The sequence below is a fragment of the Pleurodeles waltl genome, chromosome 9 (assembly GCF_031143425.1).
Source record: "Pleurodeles waltl isolate 20211129_DDA chromosome 9, aPleWal1.hap1.20221129, whole genome shotgun sequence".
Lineage (NCBI taxonomy): Eukaryota > Metazoa > Chordata > Amphibia > Caudata > Salamandridae > Pleurodeles > Pleurodeles waltl.
The window spans coordinates 746,575,806-746,588,054 of record NC_090448.1 but is presented as its reverse complement, the minus strand read 5'-3'; positions in this window follow the sequence as shown (position 1 = coordinate 746,588,054).

The following is a 12,249-nucleotide window of genomic DNA, read 5'->3' as shown; positions in this document are numbered from 1 at the left end:
AGAGGGCGTACTCCGCAGTATGAGAGTAGGAAAGTAGGCGAACTTCATGTGAGTGTGGCGCTTAGTGCTCAAAAATTGTCCACGTGGTTGTTGATAATGTATGGAGCCTGCGTGGTCTAAGACTCCGGAGTATATTGATAAGAGTCTGAGACACTTGGTTTATGTTGTAATTTGCGCTGTTTAATAGGTTGATGGTGAAGTCGATGAGTTGAGTATTAGTCAAGGTGAGTGAAGGAAAACTTCGATGGAAATTTGGTGAGTTCTAAAGTGCACTAGAACAATAATCCATTGACAATATCAAGAGTAGAATTTGCGGGTCAAATTTTGCTTGCGAGTGCGGGATCTGAGAAGGAGAGAGTAGCAGCCGAGGCTAAGCAAAATCTCTGTAAAGTTCTGAAGCAATTGTGTTACCCTTTCCTGCAGTAAACCGTCAAATTTGAGTTTATTTGGTTGGTGCTCGCAATATATTGCATTAGTTTTGTGTGAGTGGGAAGAGAAGCCGCAAGACTTTGTCAGCCGCAGTGCGTGTGAGTGTGATGTCATTGGAGCCGCACTGGGATAGGTTGGTTAGTGAGAAGGGTCGCGCACGGATTGGCAGCCGGCCATGAGAGGCAATCGGTTGAGAAGGTAGGCGAAGAGAGTTCTGGGAATTAAAGTCACTTCCTGCTTTGATTGTGAACAAAATAAAAGACGAAAAGATTAAATTTTTCAAGGCTTTAAAGAGCACTTTGAGGGGATATGTATATATTACCGCGAGTGTAGGGGAGTTTACACCGCCAGAGGGTACACCAGCTTACCTTGTAATGGAGGAAAAGGGTGTCGCGCCATGTCTTTGGTTAAAGCAATGGTGCAAAGCCACGGAGAAAGAAGGGTGCACAGCGTTTCATGAAAACTGAACATTCAATTTGAGGGTTTTAGAAAATTTGCGGAGGTTGCTGAATGATCTGAAGCCGCCTCCGAGACCAGCACAGTTTGAGGCGTTAGCGCTTTGGGAACTAATGGCGATACGGCAACAGCAACAGAAGTTTGAAAGGAGAATGAGGAAAGCAGAAAAGACACTAGCGGAGGCTAGGCGGGACAGTGCACAGAGAGTTTGGAGGAGAGAGACAATAGATGGAGTTAGGCTGTTTCCAGCGATAGCTCAAGAGGGTGACGACAAAGGGAGGAAAGCTATTTGTAAGACTTACAAAAGTCCTTCCCAAGACAAAGAGGGTAGGAAGCCCTGGTCAGAGGTAGATGACTCAGATGACCATGAATTCCTTAATCAGTTACTTAATAATCGACCACCGCCATATGCGATAGACGAAAATAGACCGAGCACCAGTGCATGTCCTGCAGGTGTGATACAAGAGAAGGTGACAATAAATCTGACACAGGTTAGTCCTGTCTCAACACAAGTCCCGGTGCAGAGTAGTTTTGGTGAGTCCACTGCCCAGGTTTTGCAACCTCAGTTGCAACCGCCGCAGGTTCAGAGGCTTTACCCTGATGTACCGATTTTAGAGACTACCACTAATCTGATGGTGACGACAGAGCCAGTATATGGGAGACCAAAGTTGATTCAGACTGAGCCAACTCCACCTTTACTGCCCCAGGTACGGCTGCAAATTATTCTGCGATATACTTCGGTTGCAGGACCGCAGTCAGACATGACACCAGTGATGAGCCAGAAGATGGGAGTTAGTCTTCCACAGGTTTTGGTAAACAGACAGACACCAGATGCCATATCTTTGCCTATTACAGTTGGTCCACCAGTGCCATTGTATGCGCAGGCGAAGCCTAGTGTATGCGATCAAGGGGTAATGACCCAAGATATGACAAGAGGAGGGTTCGTAGGAAGCTCCCAAGGAACGACTCCAGTGGAACCGACATTTGAAGAATCTAGGTCCCTGTTAGATTTCAGTCCGATTGGGGCTCCTCCAGAAGCTATGAGACAGACTGTTAACTCTGTAGATCTTGAGTGCGAATGTACCACAGACACCTTTAGTGCAGGCTGGGAATATCTCGTTGCAAGGTCTAACAGCACAACAGCTGACCGATTGGTTAGACAAGCTTAATACTCCACAGACTACTCCTGTAGCAGCAGGGAGAGCGGAAGGAGAGGAGTACCTGAACCATATGAGGTTGGGTATGGAAGACAATTAACTTGTTGAAGGAAGCATGGGTGTGAACAGGCTAGAGTCATACACAGAAGCAGAATTGAGGTACTTGTGTCCAAAGATAACTAGAAAAGTGAGCAAGGTGCACCAGAGGTTGGAAACTTGGCAGACAAATATGGTATAGATTTAGAAAATACCAAACATCTGAAGAGGAGTTACAGGTTAGATTTTGAGCCAAAGGATTTCGAACATATGAGGTCTACTGGGATGAAAGCGCACCTCAAGGAGATACTGCAAAATGCACAGGTTTGTGGAGCCTTAGAGAAGTGGGAAGGCAGATGGGCGAAGAAAAGAGACAAGAGGAAGAGTGATTGCATAGAAGAGCCAGCTAAAACATTACCGGATGCGGGCACGGTAAAGATGTTACCAATGAGAGAGACTGCCGGAGGGGTTCTCGTCCATGTACCTTGGACTAGAGGGGATATTCTGTCATTCATGAATGATTTCCCCAGGCTGAGGGAGAAACCAATGGAGTGGTATCAGCAGACGGATAGGTTTGTGAAACTCGCGAAATGTCTCTGGGAAGATCTGAATACTCTCTTTGAGATCATAGTTCCAGCTGATTTGTCGATTGAGTGCAAAAAGAGTGTAGATTGGCTGACTGAGAAACCGGCAAGGGACAGAAACACAGGGGTGCCGTCTCCTGATGTGATGAAGTATTATTATAAGGTGATTGAGTTTCTGAAAACGAGAGTTTTGCCGAAGAATATTGATTGGCAAAGGATTGATCAGACGGCTCAGGAAGTCAAGGAGTCGATACATGCTTATTATGAAAGGTTGTTGAATGCGTTTAAGCATTATAGCGGTACAGAGGTTATTAAGGCGAAGGACATGAATCACCTTGTGTTCAGGTTCGTGGAAGGGCTGAGACCTGAGATTGGCCAGATGATTAAGAATCATCTGATTTGATGCCAGGCAAAGCCGATTGACGAGGTGTTGCAGTATGCGAAGTACTGTAGTGACGAGATTGAGTTGAAGCAGAGAAAGTTGAAGAAGAAAGCGATGGTGATGCAAATCAAGGCAGCGCAGACAGGGTTGCAGGGAGGTTTTCTACAGAAGATGGTGCATCAGCCGCAGGGAAACAGGATGTTTCAGGTGCAAATGAGAGGTAGAGGTCGAGGAGGTTTTGTGAACTGTAGTCCAGACTTGAAAACTGTAGTAGTTCAAAACGATGCACAGGAATGAAGAAGATGTTACCTTATCATGCTTGCGGGGTCGTTGGGCACTGGAAGTGGGAGTGCCCAATGATGGTGCAGGGTGGTGCTACTCAACAAAGCAATGATGTCAGTTCATTTCAAAATATAAGAGGGCCAAGATTGAGAGGTCCAAATCCAAATTTTCAGAATAATGTGAATCAAATGCAAGGTTTTCAATCCATGCAGCAGGTGCAAATGCCAAGTATGCAGCCAATACAGTTACAACAGATGCAACAGCAGGTCCCCATGGTACCTAGACAGCAAATGCAAGTGCCTTTAGCTCCAGTGGAACAGCAACAGGTGATGCTTTCCCAACAGGTCACAGGTCAAAGAATGAGTCAAAATCACACAGTGCAACATTACCCATTGCGTGGTGAGAATGGAATAAACGATGAATGGTCGGATGAGAGTTCAGAAAGTGAGGAGTGTAGGCTTGCAGCGTCCTTAGAGGTAGATCAGAGAGGACCCTATGTTCAGGGGAAGGTAATGGGTCACAAGGTTTCATTCTTGGTTGACACAGGAGCTACACGCTCTACAGTCAGAAGCGCAGAGGTTCAGAAACTGCCCCTTTCAGGACAGACAGTTAAGGTAGTGGGAGTAGCAAACCAACTCCTGACCAACCCGATCACAGATCCGGTTCAGGTTGAGCTTGGCACTTTCCAAGGATTGCACAGATTTGTGGTTTGCAATTCAAGTCCTCTATCCTTACTGGGAAGAGACTTATTGTGCAAGACGAGGTGTTTAATCACCTGTTCCAATGAGGGAATTGAGGTACAGACAAACAGTGATGATGAAGGGGAGGATCAGGGTTCACAGCCTGAAATGGAGACAACAGATGAGGAATATCCTCTGATTAACTTAAACCGATGTTCACCGTGGCTGATCTCCCAGCGGACTTACAGGGAACAGTTAAAGACAAGGTGTGGGGCTTGACAGGGAAAGAAGTGGGGTTGATAAAAGGAGTAGAGCCAGTCAAAGTCAATGTGAAGCCTAACGCTGCGTTCCCCCAGATACCGCAGTATCATATGGCACAAGATGTCCTTATAAAGGTTGCGCAAATCATTGGAGATTTCGTGAAACAGGGAGTCCTGAAGGAGGTGTTGAGTAGTCCGTGTAATTCACCTTTAATGGGGTTGAGAAAGCCTTGTGGGAAGGTTCGGATTGTTCAAGATTTGAGGAAGATAAATGATATAGTGGTGAAATGTTGCCCAGTGGTGCCAAATCCAGCTGTGATTATGTTTCAGATTCTATGCAGTGCAGAATGGTTCACAGTAATTGATCTGTCGCAAGCGTTCTTTTCTGTGCCTCTTCATGAGGACAGCCAATTTCTCTTCAGCTTCAAATTCTTGGACAAAGTCTACAGTTGGTGTTGAATTCCTCAAGGGTTTTCAGAATCACCTTCCATATTCAATCAGATACTGAAGAAGAATTTGGAGTCATTGGAAATGCCTTTCCAATCAATTCTAGTGCAGTACATTAATGATTTGCTGATCGCATCTAAAACAAGGGACGAGTGCAAGTACGATTCGATTGCCTTACTGAATCACCTGGGAAAGAATGGGCACAAGGTGTCCCCGAAGAAATTGCAATATTGTCAGAGAGAGGTCAAGTATTTGGGTCATCAGATAGAGAAAGGGTCAAGGAAGTTATCCAGAGAAAGAGTAACTGCAGTGTTACAGATGAATCCCCCAACACGCAGAGAAATGTCAGGATGTTTCTAGGAATGGTGGGTTACTGTCACCAGTGGATCCCAAATTTCTCTGTCATTTCTAAGCCGTTGCAGAGGCTGATGGTCAAGGAGAATCGGGACGCCATAGTTTTAGGAGAGAAGGAAATGAGAGCGTTCACTGAGTTAAGAGAGAGCATGTGTAGGACTCCAGCTTTGGGTATGCCTGATTACACAAAGTCTTTTGTTCTGTTTTGTCATGAACGTGATGCATGTTCTTTGTCTGTCTTGACACAGGTCCATGGAGGTGTAAACCGACCAGTAGCATATTTTTCAGCTACTTTGGACCGAGTTGCAGCAGCCTTACCGGGTTGTCTGCGTGCAGTAGCAGCAGTTGGACAAAGCCTCACACAGTGTGAAGGCATAGTGATGGGACATCCTCTAACAGTCATGGTCCCTCACTCAGTTGAGATCTTCCTAACCCAAACAAAAACGTAGCACATGACAAATGCAAGGTTGACGAAATATGAAACGATTATATTGGGGTCACCAAATGTGACGCTAAAGAGATGTACAGTGTTGAACCCGGCAACTTGGCTTCCAAGGGAAAATACTGAGGTTGAAAATATGGAAGATGTAGAAAATGATTGTCTTGAGGTAACCAAAATGTGCACCAAACCAAGACCTGCTATTAAAGAATACCCAATTAGAGGAAAATGACCAAATTATCTTTGTTGATGGCTCATGTTTGAGAGACCCAGTAGGCATGCTGAGAGCTGGATATGCTGAATGCATGATTTCTGGTATTGTGGAAGCGTCCTGTCTTCACGGAGTGTGTTCCGCTCAGGTAGCTGAACTGGTAGCTCTTACCAGAGCTTGCCACGTCTCTGCCCAGATGAGAGTGACTATCTATACTGATAGTCGATATGGATTTGGAATTGTTCATGATTTTGGCCAACTATGGTCACAGAGGGGTTATTTGACCTCTTCTGGCTCGCCAGTGGAAAATGGTGACAGAATCAAGGCGATTCAGTAACCTCATGAAATTGCCGTGGCGAAATGCAGTGCACACCTGAAGTGACAAGACTTTGTTTCAATGGGAAATGGATATGCGGATCAAGTCGGAAGGTTTTGCGCATTGAACTGTATATCGTTCAAGGATCAGTGGGAATTGTTACCTGAAAAAGAAAATGAGACGTGCACAGGCTATGCATTAAGGGTGATTGACACGTTAGGAGAGTTGAAGTTGTTGCTGGACCGTATCAGCAAAGATGAGAAACGCTCTTGGGTTAGAATGCAATGCATACAAAGACCAGATGATTTGTGGGTTTCAGGCGAAGGGAAAATGGTCTTGCCGAACAGTCTTTTGTCACAGTTTGTGAGGTTTTATCATGGCCAAGCACACATTGGGAGGGATGCCATGATCAGGTTGTTCAAGATTGACTGGTTTAATCCAAAATTTAGACAAGCTGCAGAGGTAATATGCCATTGTTGTATCATCTGCCAACAGATGAACGCGGGGAAAGGGACAGTGGTAAATTTGAGCCACATTTGGAGAGCTGGAGGTCCATTTAGCAGAATGCAATTGGATTTCATTGAGATGCCTGTGTGTGGAGGTTTGAGATATGCGTTGGTGATTGTGTGTATCTTTAGCCATTGGATTGAAGCTTACCCTACACGTAGAAATGACAGTCTCACAGTAGCGAAGTTGTTGCTTAGGGAATTGATACCGTGTTTCAGTTTTGCGATCTCTTTTGAATCAGATAGGGGAAGTTACTTCAACAATGAGGTGGTTAGGTTACTGTGTGCAGCATTGAACATTGAAAAGAAGATGCATTGTAGTTACCGCCCTGAAGCATCAGTACTAGTGGAACAGATGAATGGTACCCTGAAATCGAGAATGGCGAAAATGTGTGCAGCCACAAATTTGAAATGGCCTGATGCATTACCTTTAGTGTTAATTTCAATGAGAAATACACCTAACAAGAAGACGGGACTGTCTCCGCATGAGATTCTCATAGCGGGCAGCTATGAGACTGCCCGCAGTGCCTGCAAATGCTCATGTGAATATCATGGATGAAATGGTGTTGGACTACTGCAAGGGTCTGGCTGATGTGGTCTGCTCTTTTTCTCACCGGGTGGAAGCTACCACCCTGCCACCGATTCATGATGCAGGACACAACCAGAAAGCTGGTGACTGGGTTGTCATCAAGAAACGCGTAAGGAAGACGTATTTGGAGCCACGTTGGAATGGACCTTACCAAGTGATACTAACGACTACCACTGCTGTGAAGTGTGCAGGAGTTCCGAACTGGATTCATGACAGTCACACGAAAAAGGTGACGTGTCCAACTGATGAGGAAGTTGAGTTGTTGAAAGTACCAACAACAGACAAGGAAGTCTCAGGGCCAGAGAGTGATCGAAGGGGAACTGAGACTGAAGGAGAGCCCGCTGAGGACAGCTTGGTCACTCCAGTAAGAGACGAAGAAGAAGAGATCCAGAGGGGTGACAGTGAGCCTATCTCAACTGGGGCGACAGGGGAGCCTAGTCAAGGAGAGGGTCTCCCACAAGTAGACGATTATGAGAATGAGCCAGAGCACTTGACAGACTCAGAAGGTGAAGGAGTTGAGGTGGAAGAGAGTCAGATGGTCCTAAGCAGATTGCAGGTCCATCGAGCGAAAATACCCTAGAGCAAAGAGAGGAAGAAGGGTTGCCACAGGAGAGATCAAAGACTAAAGAGATTCCAAAAGGAGACAAGTGGCCAGAGTTACAAGTGAAGAGGGGAAAAGTGGTTGTCGAAGATGCAATAGAGGAAGAGGTAGACACCACAAGGAGAGAAGACCTAAGTGAAGGAGAGCTGCAAGGTGATCACAAATTGAAAAGGAAGAGAGTAGCAAATAGAAGGTATGCAGGTCCTGAATGGGCGTATGCAACGACAGCTGAATGGCAACAGGAGTTCTTGGCATTCTGTTTTGATCGAGGAGTCCCAGGTCAATACTTTGGCACTTGAGTTTGGCGATAGGATCTGAAAAAGGGTGTAAAGACTTGAGCTGCTATCGAACTTGAGAAAAGAGACTGAGAAATTACCGGATGAGACTTTAAGAACCTGAGTTGACTTTTGAAAACCGATTTTGACAAGCTGCTAGCCTGAATTAACAAAGGATCCTGGGAGTGAAATTGAAGCTGTAAATAATTGCTGAAAGAAGTTTTACTTGTTTTGACTTTTGCTGCAGGAGAGAATTACTAACCATTCCTTTGTTGTTGTTGTTTTGAATTCACTATTCTTCACTTTCTGATTCTTTACAGATCATGGCTAACATTAGGCAGGAGAATGTAGGGAGTAGGCGTTGTAAATACTTGGGTGTTAGTTTAGGCATTGTGTGTGTGATATTCATTGTGGTTGTGATTGTGAGTATGACACTAATGGATAAGAGTGTGACTAACAATGCTACAGTTCCTGAGATTACCACCGCACTAACAGCTTGGGAGAGGTTTGAGCTGGATGAGAGATATTTGCATGAGGGAACTAATGCAAAAGGGGAACTATCTACCAACGTTTTCTATTGCTTGCTGAGTGAGAATGTTGAGACAATGGAAGCAAAGGATTGCTTTGTGTGCACACAGATTCCTGTTTCGGTACAAGAGGGGGTTACCTAACAAGATTTTATAACCAAGAGGAGATCCAATATTTTTACTCTAATCATGATTTGGTGTTTTCATATGTACCTATAATAGAGGATTTGAGTGGGGTAGCTAGATACTATAGTATAAAGTTAGTTAAAGTATTCTTTGAGCGGACATTGATAATTAGTACATCTTATGCACATCGCAATAATTTGACATGCTTGCTTACACCTGTAGAGAAAAGATTTTTAGATCACATGGAGGATAGAAGGAAGGCATTAAAGGGTAATTTAGAAAAAGGATTACAGCAGTGAGCTTTTGCTAGTAGTGAAAGCTATGGTGCAATTAGGAAACAAGGGAAGCTAGCTTTAGATGCATTACACATGGGGAAGCTTTGTATATCTAGGCCAAAATCATATTATGACAGCGTGCTTGTGGGAATGAGTGAGTGTAAGCATGTGTTTTAGTTTCAGAGTAAATGGACGTTTATGTTAAATGGACAGGATCCGGCGATCGCAGGGATCTATTACATATGTGAGCTTAATGCTTATTACCATCTTCCGAAGGGATGGTATGGGACATGTTACTTGGGGATAGTTGTCCCAAAGATATGCCAACTTGACAATTTGAAAAGATTTCTGAAATTGTCTGAATTACATCGTACTAGACAGTAGAGAGAAAGTGCTGCTGGCGTAGTGGGAGACATATTTGGGGCGATAATTCCTTCAGTGGGAGTTATCTTGAATTCCATAAAGATTCAAAAGTTGTCTACTATTGTGGATAACATGCTGACAAAGTTTTCGGGAGCTATACTCCTAATGGATACTGAACTTGCTGCGGAGAGGGCGATGACTCTTCAAAACAGGCTTGCTCTAGACATTCTTTTAGCGAAAAATGGCGGGGTTTGTAGGATGCTTAATGAGCATCATTGTTGTGCATCTATACCAGATAATAATAATGAGATTAGAAGTATGCTTACTAACTTGACTAGGGATAGTACAGATTTGAAAGAACTGAAGGAACCTGGTGTTTTGGAAAAGGTGGAAGGGGTTTTGCTTCAGTGGGGAATTGGCTTAGTAATATTTGGCATGGGATATTGTCTAAAATAATACAAGGGATATTGATTGTTATAGCTTGCCTATTTGGATTATGGGTGGCATGTAAAATTAGCAAAAGGATAAAATTGAATAAGGCGAAAAATAATAAGAGGAGGGAAGAAAAAGAAAGGGAAAAATTGTTTAGGGAAAAATTAAAGGGGAAGCCAATAAATGAAGAGATTGAAATGAAAGAGTTCTGATTAATGTAAAAATTAGTGGGGAAGGTTTTGTGTGATGACAAGTGTCATCAGGGGAGGGATTGTTGGAGTGTGTTTTTTTAATCAATTTTAATATGAAAAGCTTGCAATATATTGTGTGATGAAGCCACATAGAAAATGTGTTAACATAGAAAATAATGTACGTGTTGAAATGTGCCGACGGGGAGTGGCTACCAATGTATATGAAGACTAATGAAAAGGCTTATTAATTCTGAAATTAGTATGCAATCATGTTTGAATTTGTATTAGTATATCATAATCAGAGTTATGTGTTTAGAGTTTGCTTTATTAACCCCTTCGCTGCCAGGCCTTTTCCCCCTCCTGTGCCAGGCCTTTTTTTGCCTATTTGTGGGAGTTCGCGCTTAGGCCCTCATACCTTTTTGTCCACATAAGCTAACCAAGCCAAATTTGTGTCATTTTTTTCCAACATCCTAGAGATTCTAGAGGTACCCAGACTTTGTGGGTTCCCCTGAAGGAGGCCAAGAAATTAGCCAAAATACAGTGAAAATTTCGTTTTAAAAAAATAAATTGAAAAAGTGGCTGCAGAAGAAGGCTTGTGGTTTTTCCCCAGAAAATGGCATCAACAAAGGGTTTGCGGTGCTAAACTCAGCAGCTTCCCAGCTTTCAGGAACAGGCAGATGTGAATCAGAAAACCCAATTTTTCAACACAATTTTGGCATTTTACTGGGACATACCCCATTTTTGCAACTTTTTGTGCTTTCAGCCTCCTTCCAGAAATGGGCATGAAACCAATGCTGGATCCCAGAAACCTAAACATTTATGCAAAGTTGACAAAATTCTGAATTCAGCAAGGGGTCATTTGTGTAGATCCTACAAGGGTTTCCTACAGAAAATAACAACTGAAAAATAAAAATATTGAAATTGAGGTGAAAAAAACATCAATTTTTCTCTACATTTTACTCTGTAACTTTTACCTGCAATGTCAGATTATCAAAAGCAATATACCGTTATGTCTGCTGGACTCCTCTGGTTGTGGGGATATACAGGGCTTGTAGGTTCATCAAGAACCCGAGGAACCTAGAGCCAATAAATGAGCTGCACCCTGCAGTGCGTTTTCATTCTATACCGGGTATACAGCAATTCATTTGCTGAAATATAAAGAGTAAAAAATAGCTATCAAGAAAACCTTTGTGTTTCCAAAAACGGCACAAGATAAGGTGTTGAGGAGCAGTGGTTATTTGCACATCTCTGAATTCCGGGGTGACCATACTAGCATGTGAATTACAGGGCATTTCTCAAATAGATGTCTTTTTTACACACTCTCCTATATTTGGAAGGATAAATGTAGAGAAAGACAAGGTGCAATAACACTTGTTTTACTAATCTATGTTCCCCCAAGTCTCCCGATAAAAATGATACCTCACTTGTGTGGGTAGGCCTAGCGCCCGCGACAGGAAACGTCCCAAAACGCAACGTGGACACATCCCATTTTTTTTAAAGAAAACAGAGGTGTTTTTTGCAAAGTGCCTACCTGTTGATTTTGGCCTCCAGCTCAGCCGGCACCTAGGGAAAGCTACCAAACCTGTGCATTTCTGAAAACTAGAGACCTAGGGGAATCCAAGATGGGGTGACTTGTGGGGCTCGGACCAGGTTCTGTTACCCAGAATCCTTTGCAAACCTCAAAATTTGGATAAAAAACACATGTTCCTCACATTTCTGTGGCAGAAAGTTCTGGAATCTGAGAGGAGCCACAAATTTCCTTCCACCCAGCGTTCCCCCACGTCTCCCGATAAAAATTATACCTCACTTGTGTGGGTAGGCCTAGCGCCCGCGACAGCAAATGCCCCAAAGCGCAACGTGGACACATCCAAATTTTTGAAAGAAAACAGAGGTGTTTTTTGCAAAGTGCCTACCTGTAGATTTTGGCCTCTAGCTCAGCCGGCACCTAGGGAAACCTATCAAACCTGTGCATTTATGACAACTAGAGACGTAGGGGAATCCAAGATGGGGTTACTTGTGGGGCTCGGACCAGGTTCTGTTACCCAGAATCCTTTGCAAACCTCAAAATTTGGCTAAAAAAACACATGTTCCTCACATTTCTGTGGCAGAAAGTTCTGGAATCTGAGAGGAGCCACAAATTTCCTTCCACCCAGCGTTCCCCCACGTTTCCAGATAAAAATGATACCTCACTAGTGTGGGTAGGCCTAACGCCCGCGACAGGAAATGCCCCAAAGCGCAACGTGGACACATCCAAATTTTTTAAAGAAAACAGAGGTGTTTTTTGCAAAGTGCCTACCTGTAGATTTTGGCCTCTAGCTCAGCCGGCACCTA